The 12234-nt window shown below is 33.3% G+C and overlaps 1 protein-coding gene across 1 annotated transcript in view; it reads left to right on the forward strand.

Annotated features, from left to right (window-relative positions):
- Window positions 1-6864: 6864 nt before the first annotated feature.
- The window catches only part of SYT1 (synaptotagmin 1), a gene marked incomplete at its 3' end in the record, with an annotated part of 207440 nt that continues 202070 nt past the window's right edge, over window positions 6865-12234 (forward strand). Inside the window, exon 1 of the mRNA XM_083365142.1 lies at window positions 6865-6888. The remainder of the gene's footprint in view (window positions 6889-12234) is intronic.

Genomic DNA, 12234 nt, shown 5'->3' on the forward strand with positions numbered 1-12234 from the left:
ATGTTTTTCTAGTGACAGTATACTGTTGTGATGGAATTTCATATAAAAAAAGAATAAACATTTTTTTAAAAAAATCATTCCTTTTACCTGGACAAGTTAGAATCAGATTTTTATTGTTAAGTAATAAAAACTACTAATATTATGTCCAAATGACTGATGTTGAAAACTTTCATCTCTCATTAGTACTTGTTTTCACTAAGATTACAGTCTCTTAATAACTTTTTAAAAAGGCAATTTTCACATAATATATGTACACTAGCAAAAATATATCAATATTTATTCTACTTTAAGAGCTCCTTACAAAACAGATTTTCTGTATTACCTTTTATTGTAAATCGTAAGTTTCATCTTTGGGTTCATATGTGAATTGTATCTGCCAAAGCTGTAATAAAATATTGAACCAATAAAGCAATAACATAAAATATAAAGATAAATAGAAAAACAACACAGTTTAAATTTAATTTTATTATATTTGCATGTATTTTATTTATCCTTTGAACCAAATAACATTTTTAAACTAAATACAACTAATAGTATTTTTATTACCTGTAATGATTGGAAGAATGTTTCTAAAACCATAAAGTTTTCACTGATATCTTTATTTGGAATTACTAACATTTACTTCAAAGAAACTTCATCCATGATCATGCGATCTGTACTGTATTTTTTTAGGGCATGAATATTTTTAGAAGGTCAAATTAGTGTAGTGGTTATTAGGCTAGAATTCCATCTGAGGCACAAAGCCAGCTGGGTGATCTGAGTTTCAGCTCTAGGAAGCAAACAGCAAACCTATTTTAAAAGAAACATTTTTTTTCAAGAAAACTGCAGGGACTCTTCCACGCAGTCACCAAGATTTGACATTGACATGAAGGCACACATACATGTTTCAAGAATCAATGTTCACTGCTCATAAAATAGCATCCAATACAAAGGTAATAAATATATGCTAAATTTTAAATTGTCCTACTTACAGAAATATTGTCTGCTAGTATGAGCATAATACACTATGTTGTACTTACATTTAATCATACTACTCTTAATAATGTGGTTTATAGCGGAAGACCAAAGATATTGTTTGGAGTCATTCTGAAATTTGGAAAATGTCCAGAAGAGCACATTAAATCTTGACAGCTTGCTAATTTTATTTTCTTCACTTTCTTTTTTCTGTCTTTTTTATTGTTTTAAAGTACTGTGTATTTGCTGGTTATACTTGTGTTCTGTATATTGCTGACCAGCACTGTTATTGTGGCTAAAGGATCGTCAGTCAGCAGAGTTCAAAATGAAATATATAAAAACCTCCTCAGGTGGTTTCAAAATTTAGTTTCTGTCATGTTAGTGCAAATTCCTGACTTCAGGGAGCAGTGACTTGAATGGTGGCATTTCAGCTGTAATCTCTGCTTGCTGACTGCTGCTACAAGAATAAAAATTTTAGCTATAATATTTAATGAAATCCTTTCAGATGAAGCATTCACTGTGCGGGGGGAAAAACGTTATCAATGTTTTTTTTTCTGTACTAGTTAGCATAAGGGTAGATTTTTTTTTAGGGAGAGAGTGTCCAAGAGGCAGAATTATGAGTCCATCAATAATTTACATTTTTGTTACCTGGTATTTGGGATTCTGTTGCCATAGCAATCCATCTGTGCCTGAACAGATAGTATTTTAAATGGAGTTTGTGATGGGATCCACATTTAAACTCTGTGTGATAATCTATAGATCTGTGGTGTAACTTCTTTTGGCTCTGGTAAATCATTGATCAGTTTTACAAAATATTTTATAGCTTCTGGAAATAATGAAATGTAAAATTAAAGAAGTTAAAATTACAGATACAAAAGTTTTATTAAAGGTACTGTGTAAAGTTGGTAAGCATCGCATGCAGTTTAGGACTGAACATTTTCTGGGAGATTAAAATTCAACAGAGATTATGGTAGGATGTTGATTTACTCAGAAATAATCCTGCTACTTAGCTACATGCATTTTGGATTATGTACTGAAACTGCTGTTTAGATTACTAGTACCTTCTTTAGAATTTTGCGGCCTAAAGGAAAGAATGCTTTATGGTTTTCTTCCTTCATATTAGCACCAGTTAAAAGATAATGTTGATACACCACACAACTATCACTTCTTTCCTTCATTTGCTGGCCCTTCTTATTTTCAGTTGAAATAGACCATTTAACTGAATGAACAAACCTAAGGGCATTTTGTTCATTCTACTTTGAACATTTCTTGGATTGTTTTTCTACATAAATAATATGTGATACCTGTTCTTTTATTGGAAGGTTGTCTCTCTGTTGCTATCTTTGCATAAATCTATACTATACAACTGGGGTTGACACTATATGGCAAATTCAGGCAGATGGAGAGTTCATTGGTAATTTCCACCGTTTGTCATCTAAGGGCCATTTCAGAGTTTATGAGTCTAACAGCAGGACTATTCATCTTTCTATCTCTTCCTAAAAAAATAATCAAATGAAAACAGTATATGTTAGTAGTCCAACTATCAAATGAAGGAGGAAATGCTTGTAGTCTCTCCATGTCTTGGTTTATAAGGAATTATTTTTTTTTATTGAAAAGTTTTAAGATACAATTTTCCTTTAAAAAACCCCCCTTCCCCCTCCCTCCTCCCCCCCTACCTCCCCCCCTCCCCCCTCCCCCCCGACTTCCCAGAGCTAAATACAAGGTATATATATAAAAAAAGCAAACATAAACAACCATATACTAACAACTATAAATTCTAAAATCCATCACTCTCTAGCTTATATAGGATAAAACAAACCTTAGCAATATTAAATATATATAAAAAACTAAAATAAAAAAAGAAACAAAAAAAAAAGATTGCGAACAAAACTTTAACCTCCATTTGAGAATCTTCTGTATATTCCACCAAACTTTAATCCAAAAAAAGCTCACCCTTTCCACAAAACCACCACATATAAAAATATATTGCGTCTACACCCAAACCTTTTCCCACCTCTTCTTGATTAGCAATCACAACTTTAGTATCATAAGCAGCTCGTATAACTTCATCTCTAATTTCCCTTTTTGCAAAATATACCACCACATCTCTAGGCAACTTTCTCTGTCCAGCAATCCATGAATTCACACGAAACACTTTATCCATGCCTCCTTTTATTTCAGATGCTGGCTGTTTCTATACTACTTCGAAAGCCTCAGAAACCAGCTGCTTTAGATCTTCCTTAATATTCTCCTTTAAGCCTCTAATTCTAATGGCAAACTGCATCTGGTAATATTGAGCCAGTTCCTTTTCCATTTTATCTTCATTCTCCAATACTTTTGCTTCTAATATAGCATTCTTTTGAGTCAAATCTTCTAGCTTTTCCTCCAATTCTTCCACACAACGAGCCACTTTACACACTGAAGACAAGATGTCTACCTTCATCACTCTGAACTTCTGTTCCATCCTCTCCTCCATTCTCTCCTCCAATTTCTCCAATTTCTCCTCCATCTGTGCAAATCTATCATTAATTGATTCCAAAATTACCTGGGTGTGTTTTTCAAGAGCATCTTGTAAGTCCTTTGATGTCAATACATCAGGAGGATGCAGCGCCTGCAGTAATGATTGTTGCACCGGAGAAGTTCCAGCACTCCGAAGAGTTTTAGGGGGTGGTTTAGCCGCCATCTTTTACCAATTGTGATGCACTTTCACTTCAGATTTATAATCCAAAAAAAGTCCATCAAGCTGGAGAGTAAAATATAATAATCCTCTTCACCTTTTTCTCTTGTATCGCTCTGCCTGCTCCTTTAATCCATAGTCATTCCTTCAGGCAGGGGTGGTCGCAGACGCCTGGCTCTGCTCCAAGAAATCAGGAGCAGAGGCGCTGGCCAGCTGGGAGCAGCCCAGGCTACGGGGGAGTTCAATCCTTCAGCCACCCAAGCCATAAGCTCAGGCGGCCCTGGAGAACTCTACCCCTACCTGGGAGCTCACCCCCTCCTCTTCTCCCGAGGTGGGGGCTTCAAATTCGCCCGAACAGCTGATCGGCGCTGTTTCGGGCGAAAATAACTCAGCTGAGCCGCGGGCAGCCCGGAGAGGCTGTCTTCGGCGCCGCGCCGCCACCGGAACAGTTTATAAGGAATTATTTGTAGCATTTTTACAACATAGTGTTCTTCTGTTTTACATCCTGTATATAATATCTCATTTCAAAGCACATAACAAACTAAAAGAGACAGAAAATCTTCACAATATTTTTTTTAAATTTATATACCAGTTTAATTTTGGGGAAACTATCTGTTACAGTTTCTAAATATAGCATCTCATTTAATTCAAGCTTACTGATGCGTGGTGTGGTGGCCTAGAGGTGAGGATGCTTGCCTCCCACTCAGAAAGTTAAGAGTTCAATCCTAGGCAGCGGTAGATTTCAGGACACAAAGAGAAAATATCTGCTGTGAACTCTGGATAGGCATCAGGAAAGGTATCCAGCCAGTAAACTCTCAGCTCCACTCAGTCACCCCTGTTCTATCCTAAAACAAAGAGATTGAGGGGTAATAAAAAGAAAAAAAATATTCAAGCCTATTACTTGGCTGAGCATTTTGAATTTTTCCCAAGTTTTCTTTTTAGACATAAAAGCATACAGCTGGAAGGGATCACTGAGAAATCCAAGATTGTTTGCTTTCTACAGGGAATAGTAATAATAATATATGGTCTCATGTTAGGAATTCACACACATCATACAATTTTATTTTCTAAATATAGTGGGCTGATGTCACATATAAGTAGATAAATTCTACAAAATCCTAAATATGTCATTCCATTAGTTCTTTCCTATGTACAGTATTCATTCAGTATGTAATGTCAAGGGTTTTTTTTTCCACTTCCCTCTGCTGTTGACTAATTCTTTCATTCTATTTGTCTTCAGGCTTCACCAGAATCAAATCTCAGTGAAACCACTCATCCCAATCCATAGAATCTTATGAGTAAATTAAACATACGATGCACATTATGTACTTGCTCCAGAGTCTTGAAAGAATAATTTCTAGTTATAAAAATATACTGAAGGCATTGTGATGTGATATTGCAAAAAGCAGGCAGTTATAGCTAAAATAATTTTATTCTATTTCTCATGAAAACAAAAGATTTTTTTAGCAAAAATCTTATCTCCTCTGAAACATTATTGAAATGAGTTTAGGATCTTGTAGTTGACAGATGTTGCAATAACAGTTTAAGGAAATACAGTTGTCATTACAAGATTTCACCCTGTGCAGTGGACTCATAGGAAACATAGCCATGGGTGGATGATTTAATGTTCCAGTATGTTATATAAAGAATTATTGGTTAAATATAAGAAGATGGAATTAAATGAACACTATTTTTGAAAAATAATATTTTATTGTCCTTGTTTTTTATGAGACAGCAATGGTTTCAGGTTTTTAGATTATGAGATGGGAAAGGGCAGTTTATCATTATGGGATCAGATAGATATATAGATAGATGTAGATATAGATATATAGATATATAGATATATAGATATAAATATAGAAAGAGCTAGGTGAAATATTTTAAAATAAAGAGAAAAAATTAATATGCCTATACTTTTGTTCATCTTATACAATTATATGACATAGGGCCAAATGGTTATGAGACTGATTAAAGTTTAAATATTTGTATTATTGATTTTAAACTTTCCTTACACTACTTTTATTTTTAAAAAACTATTACAGTGTTGTTTTTTAAAAAAATATCTATTTAACATTCTTCAGCAGTTCTTCTCCCATCTCGTGTTCTCCTATTTGTTATCCTCAACATAGTTTTGCAAGGCCAAAACTTAAGTTAACAGCAAACCATGTAAGCCATGTAATAGCAAATTAATTTTGCAATGGAAGTATTTATAATCAGAAACACTCCTTTATTATGGCTTTTTAATGTGCCTATGTAAGAAAAACTGACATAGTCCGCACTCCCATCTTTACCATATAAAAGCTAAGTATAAGCCTAACCCTTCAAAACAACAATTGGGATATTTTTTATTTTATTTTGATAAAACATCTATACAAACATGTAGCAATAATAGGCAAAGATAGCATGATGAAAGAAACATTTTTTTCTCACTGAAGATTATCTATGCAACTCCGGTGTAAAACTCTGTGGAATTGTCTGTATAGAAAACTGTCCATTGTACACAGCCTAAAAATATCATCCTAACCACCTCATCCGATAAGCTAAGCTGTACTGAAGGTGACAATGCATCAATTAATTTAAAATGCCACAATAATAGTTTCCCTTTTCCTACAGTTGTATCCAGTCAATAATAATTGTAACACAAATCTTATTATTTGCCAGTTTGTGTCCCTAGAGCTATATGTAATTCTTGGATTGATTTTGTGCAGATTTTGGTCTAAACTGTTGGGTCCAGATGATCAGCTGAAACCAAGACTTCTCTATTCCTACCCTGCAGGCTTCTGCTTGTGAAAGAAAATAGAAAATATCAAAGGAAAAAAATGAGGTGGCAGAAGACAGGAAACTACCCTTCTCTATCTAATGACCTATTCTTTGGGGTTCCATCTTCTGATTACTTCTGTTGCTTATATATACTCCAAACTGATTCTCTACGAATGATGAAATTTCATGGTCTTACTACAAGTCCAGACACTCTATGGCCTTTCAGAAATAATTACTCATATAAGCCTCTTGAGTATTGGTCATACTAGGTTTCTTTATTATATGCTGCCATTTTCATTTGATTGGTTTAAATTGTTGAATTCATTCCCAGGAAGACCATAAGCTGCCTATCTCTGTTCTTCCATTCAGAACTATTTTTGTAGAATAGTCTGGCTTTATATTGTTTAATATAATCAAAAACATTTTGTGCATGTTTTGTTCTTATAGGAAGGTGAATTTAGAAAAAAACGAAGATATCTTGAATCACATCATCAACAGTAAGTCAGTTTTCACCATACTCTAAAATACAGTATTTTGATTCAATTTTCTGTCTTTACTTTTATGGTGTAAGAAATTAGTATGACATCTATGAAATATCCATCTTCTCTTCAAACTCAATTTCATTTCTGTGGAATGGATTTTTTTTATTCATTTATCTGGTAATCCTCTTAGATAAAAGACTAAAATAATCCCTGCCATGTGCCTGTGTTACACCGCATAGGAAAAGATTGGTAAGACTGCCTTCCTGACAAGGATACTACTAGTGATAGGAAGCAACCTCATTAAAAGGGAAATGCCAAATCTTTTCATGCATTTTACCTGTTAAGGGGATTCTTTATGAATTCTTTTCCTTTGGATGTATTTCTGCCAAGTGTGGAATACATATTTTCATATGTTCCAATACTTTGAAGTTTTGCATGCTATTTATCTTCAGGGCTGCTTGGAATCAGAAAGGCAGAATATAGCCAAGTTCTGCTCACTCTCTCTCAGAAGTATAATTGTACTGTAGGAAAGATACAAGAATGGTCAGTCACATATGATCAGCCTCAGACAGTGACATTGTTTCTTTGCAAAAGGACACCTTGTAATATTGCTTCAGGATTATGCTTTTCTTAGAAATGGACCTCATCCAGATTTGCACATAGATCTGTGCTATGCAAGTAACATTATATTGGTTCTCCCCCCCTCATTTTTAAGTATTGTTAGTCACTCAGAATCAAGTAGTTTGGATGGGCAGGCATAGAAATTGAATAAATAAATAACATATGACTGAATCTTACAATGGGAAGATGGTTATATATACTTGTTTCAGTTTTTATTTCTACTTAATATTATAGTATCAAATTAGTTTGAACTCCTTTATTCTTTGGTATAATAAGTGCTGACCTAAAAATCAGAAGACTGTGAATTCTAGTTCTGCCTTGGGCATGAAAGCTGGCTGTTGACTGACTTATGTTGGTGCTCAAATAAATACAATTACCTTTTTTATTTTAGGCCGAGTATAAAAATAAACCTTTTAATATCATCCAGGCTTGTGATTATAGAATTCAAATGCCTAACCATAAGTATATACTTATAGGAATGGAACTATGCAATGACTAAAGGTTTCTCTGTCCAGTTGTGTCTAATGCTATGGGTAGTGCTCATCTCTGTTTCTTGGCCGAGGCAGCCAGCACTGTCCATTTCCTGTGATAATGTGATCAGCATGGCTTACTTTCCCACCAAAAGTGGTACCTATTAATCTACTCACATATGCATGCTTTCGAAATGCTAGGTGGGTAGAAGCTGGGGTGAGAACAGGAGCTCAACCTGTTGCATGGCATTCAAAACATGAACCCGGGCTGTCATCTTTCCAGCTGACTAACTCAGCATCTTTAAACACTGTGCCATCAAGCCCCCTCAAATTTAATGATTATTCAACATGTATAACATATACTTTTTAACACACTATTGTGATTGAATTCCAAGAAATGAAATCAAAGCTAAATTAATGTTAATCTCCCTCTATATCTATTTTTCTTTCCTTTTTAAATAACTGATACTATAACATTTAAGAATATTTTACTAGCAGTAGAGGAGCATTTATTGTTGCTTCAAAATTAATTGCAAAATCATTTCTTTCAATATCACAAATACTATAAGCTCATTTGACACCTGAAATAAATAACTTTCTTAAATTCACAACATTACCTGTGGGGGACAGGTAATGATGATCTAGAATCAACAGTTATTTCTTCAAAATATTTACTATAGAAAGCTATTTTATTGCTTTATAAAGCTCTATCATAGCAAACTTTTAAAAGCAACAGAGAGAAGAAAAATACATGGGACTGTAGAGAGGTAGAGTGTCAGGTATTTGTGTCAATAATCTGTTCCTCCAGCAACATTATTAGTTTGAATTGATCCAATTAAGGGAGAAGCCATTGGGAAAATTATTTGATACAGATTATGTCTGTGTAAATCATGTTTGGTTTGAACTGGAGATTCAAGATTTGACTAGATTATTCAATTCCAGTTTTCATTATGACATTCAAAGGTAAACATATTGAAGCCATCTTACGTTTTGATTTGATAAAACATTCTATAATAAAGAAACATTTAATAGAATGGGATGAAGAGAAACAAATAGTAACATTAGATAATGTTAACTCTTCTTCAGTGAACACCTTCAAGGATTATCCAACTTCAGTTTCAATGTATGTTCCAGCTCTTTAAAGGCAGTGTTGTTAGAGGACAGCATAAGATTTTATTTTACAAATTATGTAAATGTTCTCTGCAGAAATTGTGCTGAACCAATACTGCAAGTGTTCTTCTCCAACTATTTTAATAATAACATATTTTTGATGAAATATAATGCCAAAAAGAAACTGACACAAAAACATATTGATAGTTTTGCTACTCCCTTTTTCTTAAAAACAGTTTAGCCAGAGCCTTTAAATTTTACCTTTACCTTACCCATTCTTATAGTGTCAAAAGGTAATCCTTATCTAGTCATGCCAAGTTAAAGTACAGTTCTACCCAAAGATAGTATGCTAATTAGATCCAATATTGCATACTAAAAATTTCAGTCTAGCTCATTTCAAAGTGCTGAGAATTGGAAAAATCCCAGTTATATTGGCATGACAATTGTAGAAATATATTAGCACAAGAAAGAGCAAAGTTGTATGCTGATAACAAGTAGGAATATCTTGGCATCCTAAAAAAGTTCTCATAGGCAGAGATTGGCTAATTATCTCATGCCAGTGTCATAGAACCTACATTCGTCATTTATGGGAGGGAAATCGCAGCATTCTATAATGTCTGTATCAACCCAAGAAATTAAAGAAAACATCAAGCACATGAAAGTCTATAAAGGGCTTTGAGGGTATCTTCAGTTTGTGAATCTGTTCAGTGGGGTGATTCCATCAAAACTTCATTAAATTGAAACATCCCTTGAAAATTTTGCAAAGATCTAGTGATATTGCCTTTATGTGATTTTGCTTTCTTTCTTTGTGGTATAGCATTTTAGCTGCCTTTCCTAAACAGACATATATTGACTGCGATAATGGGAGTTGAATCCAACACATTTAAATATGCAAAATCTATTTATTTTGCTTATAAATAATAAAACCCTGTTATATTACCAGGATTATGACTGTACATTCCAAAAAGGCTATGAGAAAGCAGCAGAAGTTAGAAAGATAATTCTAATAAATGCCAACATTGCAGGCAATTGGGCCTTGCCATGCCTTGTTCCCATACAAACATAGTCTCTTATTTAAAGTTTTCCTTTGGTCTTCACTCTTGGAGAAGTCTTATCATTGTTCGATATTTTGAATTTATTCATAACTAAAAAGCATGATCAAAATATTCCAATTAAAAATGGCCAAATATTACTTTCATACATGTCTCATTTAATGTGAGATCAAGGATAGAGAATCATGTTCAATTTTCAAAATATACTAAAACAATAACAGAATATATATGCATAAATAGGAAGCAGACATGTAACTCTCTATATTCAATACTGAAAGCAAACGTGATGAAATTTTATGTAACTTCATCCTACACTTTTTATTTTTTCTTTAATTACTTTATTTTTCAAAGTGCAGAATCCTGCAGAATGGAGGAAAAACAGCAATTTCAACATAAGCTTTAGAAAAGGTGTCTGACTATGATTCTAATACAATTTAAGTTACATCTGCTAAAACATTTTGTATAATGATTAAATGGACAGATATGATGCTTTGTTATGGCTGTCTGACTAATGACAGTTTCTTTATAATATCTTATTTATGCATTATAAAGACAAATTAATGTAATTTAACAGATCAGGTTATTGTTCAGATTAGCAATCAGCTCATGAGAATACTGCTAGAATAGCTAACTGCTACAATAAAAAATCTTATTTCATTCAACCCAAAACATTAATGCTGGGCAGTTTCAGTCTATTTGTTTAAGAAAAAAATAAATTTCTTTCTGTTCTTTTCTTCTTTCACCTTATAAAGTTATATGATTACTGTAGATTATTTCTTCACATTTTTCTTTGAAAAGCTAATATTTATATTTCATATTTTTGTGTGTATATTTTACAGAAAGGAAAATGCCCTGATTAATACATTTTAGTCTGTCTTGGTTTTTGAAAGGAGATTGTATTATGCCTATCAGAGTTCTAGCAAAATAATCTCTATTCCCAAAGTCTTGGAAAAATTATCAAGGTTCATATATCTAAGATACCCATCTTACTGTTACTTGGAACTTCATGATGAACAGGCATCCATATTCCCAAATACATATTTATACACACATCAGTTCTGAAATTCTAGCTTGGCAAATAATAGCCCTTGGCCTTAGAAGCAAACTGAGTTTCACCCTTGGTAGCCTTGTGTAGAATCAACTAGGAATCCCATGGATAGAGTTTTTGTTTATTAAATTTGTATTCTGCTGCAATCCAAAATACTGGTTGAGAAATTCAAAACTTCGTGTAATGTCAAATTGCTTCCAAATTCCATGAACATTTCTATTAAATTATCAAAAACGAGCTCAACTCCGCAGAGACTATACCTTCACAGGCCAGCTAATCTTTATACTATCCTTTTGTGGAAAATGTGGTTTTGCTAGGTCAGCTTTGAAGTTGCAGTTTGCTTTATAGTACATTATTTGACTTCTGTTTCCAAGAAAAGAATCCAGCTTCTTGGTCTCATGCATATTGAAGTCAGGTTTTAATTATAGATGATTGTGGCCTAAACACTTGACTATAAAAGTTTCTTTCTATGTTGTTATTAGGTCAATTACATAGTGGCTGCTTTTTTATAAGTAATGAGTAATAGTACTTATTATCTTAGTTCAGATTTTATATTTATTTACTTGATATTGCAGACACAGTAGCTGTATATTTTCAGATAGAAGACCTAAGACATAGATTTGCATTCTGCAGTACTTTGACATGTTCTAGTTATTCAACCTAATTTTGCAAAACAGTTCTGTCTGCTGGCTTTCCTGGGGGAAAGTTGTTGGCATCTATCATTTTAGCACTTGATTGATTACTCACTATTATTGAATTTATCATCTGATTCTTCTTAGCTTTTTTCCTAGCTAATAAACAAATATATCACATTCAAAATATCCCAAGAGTTAGATAATCCTTTGTAGAATGATTGGTAATATTTTGTCTTGAATAATAGTTTCATATGTGAAAGCTGTGGCCTTGATCCAACAATAGATGTGGAGCATTTACAATCAGCCTTCCTATAAATGATTTCTTCTTATTTATTCATCAGCAACCTGTAGATTTTTTCTTATAGAACAGTGTTTTTACCTCGAGCATTTGATAAAGTAGACCACAACCTACGATTTGATAAGAT

Source organism: Vipera ursinii (assembly GCF_947247035.1).
Source record: "Vipera ursinii genome assembly, chromosome: 6".
NCBI lineage: Eukaryota > Metazoa > Chordata > Lepidosauria > Squamata > Viperidae > Vipera > Vipera ursinii.